The sequence below is a fragment of the Rutidosis leptorrhynchoides genome, chromosome 11 (genome assembly GCF_046630445.1).
Source record: "Rutidosis leptorrhynchoides isolate AG116_Rl617_1_P2 chromosome 11, CSIRO_AGI_Rlap_v1, whole genome shotgun sequence".
In the NCBI taxonomy this organism is placed as follows: domain Eukaryota; kingdom Viridiplantae; phylum Streptophyta; class Magnoliopsida; order Asterales; family Asteraceae; genus Rutidosis; species Rutidosis leptorrhynchoides.
Window position 1 is genome coordinate 85,761,266 of NC_092343.1, and position 6,000 is coordinate 85,767,265.

Sequence of the window (6,000 nt, forward strand, 5' to 3'; positions counted from 1 at the left end):
TTTATATAGTATGGTAATCTAAGAATTAGGGAACAGACACCCTAATTGACGCGAACTCTAAAGATAGATCTATTGGGCCTAACAAACCCCATCCAAAGTACCGGATGCTTTAGTACTTCGAAATTATATCATGTCCGAAGGAGGATCCCGGAATGATAGGGGATATTCTTATATGTATCTAGTTAATGTCGGTTACCAGGTGTTCACCATATGAATGATTATTTTTTGTCTCTATGCATGGGACGTATATTTATGAGAACTGGAAATGAAATTCTTGTGGTCTATTAAAATGATGGAAATAAATGATTATGATAAACTAATGAACTCACCAACCTTTTGGTTGACACTTTAAAGCATGTTTATTCTCAGGTGTTAAAGAAATCTTCCGCTGTGCATTTGCTCATTTTAAAGATATTACTTGGAGTCTTTCATAGCATATTTCGAAGAACGTTGCATTCGAGTCATTGAGTTCATCAAAGATTATTATTAAATCAATTTATAGTTGGATAGTGGATATTATGAAATGGTATGCATGCCTGTCAATTTTTTATGTAAAGAAAGATTGTCTTTTAAAAACGAATGCAATGTTTGTAAAATGTATCATATATAGGTCAAATACCTCGCAATGTAATCAACTATTGTGAATCGTTTATAATGTATATGAACGGGTCATTTTAGTTGGTATCAGAGCGGTGGTCTTAGCAAACCAGGTCTGCATTAGTGTGTATAATTGATAAGTCATTAGGATGCATTAGTGAGTCTGGACTTCGACCGTGTCTGCATGTCAAAAAATTTTTGCTTATCATTTTTGTCGAAAATCATCAGTTTATAATCCTTAGGAAATTACCTGCTTATCATTCTTAGTCTAGACACATCTTACTGCAGTTATTGCAAGAATAGTGTATAGACAAAATCCATATCTTAGCGTATCTGTCACTGTAGACCTAATCTGACACGTTTCCTTAATTTCCTCCGTAATCTACGGAATCTTCTGTACTATATTAGATATTCTATATAATTAGAATATTATCTGATATCCAAAAATCATCTCATATCGAAAATCCTTTATCTAACCGTACAAGACGGAACTCGCAACTAGTTCAAATTCCTTAGATTCTGACAGCTATTCCGATATGGATTTTGACTCAAGCTCCGAAGACAGTATAACCGGAATGGATCAACCAATTAGTCATCACCAATTCTGGATGAATTGGGGATGGGTTCGTAGCCTACTTAATCATTGGAGGCAAGAAGAAGGTGATCCTTTCCACCAACCGAATTCACCTCTGGGTGAAAAACCTGAAGCACTTACCGGTGAACCGGTCCGAAACACCATTTTATCTCTCATTTCCCGAGTATCTCGTCACAATCATATACTATACCAAATTCTAGATCTTATTTATCCGCTCGTCCGAACCGACAGTCACCCCGGTGTAATGGAAGAAGTAGACGAGCTTCGAGCTCGGGTAGTGGCTTTAGAGAATATGGTGCGAAGGTTACAAATGCCAGCAGCCGCACCAGCAGCATAACAATACACCACCACCAACATCAACATCCGCATCCCGCACCTCAACATCAGAATCTTTACCACTAACAATAATATCATACGCATCATATATACCAATGAGTACCAACAATAATGAATGATGAAGTATTGATCCATAACTTCATTGATATTCTGCGAAGAATATGTGGTTCCTAATAGTTTTAGAGATTACTTATTCTAGCTCAAACCAAAAATCGAATGAGTTTAATATCATATTAACTCATTAAATCCATGATTACATCTGAAGAAAATGTATATGCAAGTATATTTTCATAAAGATTGTAATTAAAAATTCTTTTGTACAAACTGTTAATGGTAAAAATATTTTAACGGGTAGGTAATACCCGAGAAATATTTAGACTTCACGTTAATAAGTTACAATGTACATTCTTTGAATCTGATTCAACGGTCATTTACTATCCTAGTTACATCTACAGAGATACGAATCCGTTCACTGCAGAATAACCATTTTTATTCAATTTCATATTTGGATTTTGACTTATCATAATTCAACAAGTGGCATAATGAAGAAAACATTGGACAAAATAAAAGTTGTTAGAAACAAACGAATTAACTAATAGAAATTTTGTTAAGAATCCACGCTAACTTTTCCTAGCTAACTGTTAATTCCGTATTACCTTTTATTTATCGCAATTTATTTATCGCAATTTTAATTCTCGCAATTTTATTTATCGTCATTTTATTTCTGTTATTTATTTTACGCACTTTAAATATCGGGACACGTATACAAGGTTTTGACATATCATATCGACGCATCTATATATATTATTTGGAATAACCATAGACACTCTATATGCAGTAATGCGGGAGTTAGCTATACAGGGTTGAGGTTGATTCTACAATAATATATATAGTTTGAGTTGTGATCGAGTCTAAGACGTATACGGGTCACGAAATGTATTAATTAATTCGAATATTATATATTAAACTATATATGAATTATTGAACTGCTAACTGTGGATTATCGACTGTGGACTAATGACATTGGACAATTAAAATAAATTAAAATATTGATTATAATATATGAAACTAAATAGTTCTTCAAGTTTGCCACTTGATTTCATCTTAAACCTCATTGTATCTTGACGATTACCATCTGCGTTCAAACCTTTCATGATTCTTAAAAACACCTCAATCGAGAGGTTGAACCAACCGCACTTCATCTACGGAAGAAAAGATTGATGCATATAATTATGCACTTGAAAACACTCAGAACCTGAGTAAATGTTTAACACGTATCTGTGCTAACTCCTTTGGCGTTGTTATTACCGAAAATAGCTTTGCGATCCCTTTTCAAAGTAGCCAATTTTGTCAAAGCTCCAGCAAGTCAACTTCGACTTTTCATTCGAAGTAGCCTTACTATAATCCTAATATATACGATTACCCTTTTGATACCGGAGAATTCTTTTATATTCCACTATATTACCAGCAGACATACCAGCAACCTCGTTGTTCCTTGGCTCAAATCTCTCTGACAAATCATTATATTTATTCATTGAAACCCTATCATATACTCATCCGCATCTTGTAACGAGAACTACCATAATAATTACCGGGAATCAGCAATCAGTACTTTGAAAACTCACAGCATATCTACATCAACAGTTATATGTATGACATTTATCTCTTAGAATTATGATCTCTCATTCTGAAATTCTGAAAAGCACTCAGTCACAAATCAATACTCTGAATGTTGAAAAAGCTGAAAGAAGCAGCAGAAACCATAGACAACCGTAAACGACCTTAATCATCGGAAGTTTGATGATAAAGAATAATATGTTGGAAAAGCTCGGAAACGTTGGAACTGGAAAATGGATAGAGTTAACCATGAAGGAGACCAAGGAAAAATACAAAGACCATACCCTATATTCAAAGAATCCAGATAATTCTGGATCCGTTGAAATCTTTAGAGAATATCTTGCTCCGAAGTCATGTTAAAATCTTGCGAAAAATCTTTCTCCATCAACCATCGAACTTAGAAATTCCCAAAATATCATCATCAATATCTTCGATATTTCTGAGGATATTTTCATAAATATTCTCGTCCGAAATTTTATACCTCTTCGTGCTTCCTAGGTATTATTGTATTGGAAACACTCAATAGAAAATTAGTATCGAAAAGCGGATTATGCGAAACTATGAAGGAAGCCGTGGACAAATCACAAAGAATAAGTTTGACTTCAAAGAATCCAAATGATTCTATTTCTGATGAAATCTTTAGCGAATACCTTGCTTCCGAATCTAAACCCTTACGGATAAATCTTCTTCATCATCCATCGATATTAGAAATTTCAAGATATCATCGTATCTTTCATTATAAATATCCTCCATATTTCTGAAGATATTTTCATAACTATTCTTATCTGAAATCATTAATCTCTTCGTGCCATCAGTGTTACATCATATAGAAACTGTTAGTTTCTATAGTCTGTAAATTTTCGAGCTTAAAATATGAATGTTATTGAAGTAATGTTGGGAACTGATGCATGAGTTAGTATAATATAATGACACTTGATCAACGTGATTATATTACAGTAAGTCATGCTGAGTTTCTAAATGGAACATGATGATTCACAGTTTATAACGTCATCATGTGCCATGTTACATAACTCTTTCATTCTGCTTAACTTCTGAACATATCAAGAAAATATATTCTTGATAGTTCTATTCTCAGTGATTCAAGTAATTGTACAAAACAAATCGTGCTACTACCTTTCCTTTCTAACTTGTATAATATGATAATTCGAAACTCCATACTTATGAATTCTGGACCATTACTTGCGAAAAGTAAACAAAAGCATGAAGCTCCGAAATAGAAAGGGGGTATGAATCGCAGCAAATAAGAGGGTGCATTAACTGTGGATGACCATAGTTATAGGAGACAGAAGCAGGGACATTGAAATATAAGGGAAGATATAAAATCCAACAACAACGTAGAAACTACAAACCGTGTATATCAATGTTTATCACAACATAAAGACACGGGAGAATTAAAAACACTATAACCCCAAGTGCGAAGTAGAAGAAAGCAGATTCCTCCGGTGGAAGTTGGAAAAGGAGAATGATTGTTGCAAAAGTAAGGATAAGAACAAGGATCAGAACTAGATTAAGCATTTTCACAATCTTTTGGAGGTATGAACTAAGAAAGAAAAGTATAGGAATGGTGAAAATAATGGAACGGAACAAGCTTAAATTTATAATGGAAATATCAGACAGAGTAATCGAGGCAGATCGCCGTATTTAATTATAGAAATCTTAATTTCCTTATTCGCCGAAGAATCAAATCTTTTAGATTTCGAAGATTTTCTTTAAATCCCTTGAATTCCGGAATTTAACCAAGACAACGTCAAAAGTTAAAATAAAATTTTATTTTTTCATTTCACTCTGTTGTGATAGCTTCACTCGTGCTCGGCAAATAATCGAATTTATCTATATTACTCAATGATGATAAAACTCTATTTATCAACTCATATTCGTCAGGAAAACATTCTAATTGTTAGCCATGATGATCCCACTCAAATTTCGGGACGAAATTTCTTTAACGGGTAGGTACTGTGACGACCCGGAGATTTCCGATCAAATTTAAACTTTAATCTTTATATGTTTCCGACACGATAAGCAAAAATCTGTAATGATAAGTCTTGAAAGTTTTGAAATCTATATTCATGTAATCAATTACCCTTTGGCCGTGCTTAACGATTCACGAACATTTATGTGTATATGAATATTATCTATAAATAAATTATAATAATAATTTTATTGGTTTAAAAATATAATTTGTATTTAAAATATATATATATATATATATATAAAGTATATTGAGTGTATATATATTTGGTCTCGGATTCATTTAGTAAACGATTGCAACACTCGATGATTATGTAAACAAATCAAAAATATAGTTATTATACTAATATTAATTTGGTATACTTATTATTAATCTTAATATCAGTATTATTAGTATAACTATATATAATGTATATAGATATGAAAGGTTATACATTTAAATTGTTAGTAAAAATTATTGTTATCATCATTAATATCATTATTAATATACTTAGTAATAAAATTATGAATTAGTCATTATCATTAATTTCAAAATTTCTATTACCAATATTATTAAAGATCATTATAGTTATCAATTATTAGTGCTTTATGACTTTCTTCATCTAGTATCTATTTTATATATATCCATATACATATAGCATATAGATTAAAGATATAACCAACCATACACTATCCTCTTAAGTCTTACATCACCATAAACATCTTAACCCACTTCTTTTATTTTTTTGATCGACAGTCACCTCTAGCAACCACTACAACACCACGGTCACCCATAACCGCTATCTCTGATGAACTACCACCATCACCATACACCCACCCGTAACTTTTAATCACAACCTCACTCTCTCTTCTCTCTATTCATAAAC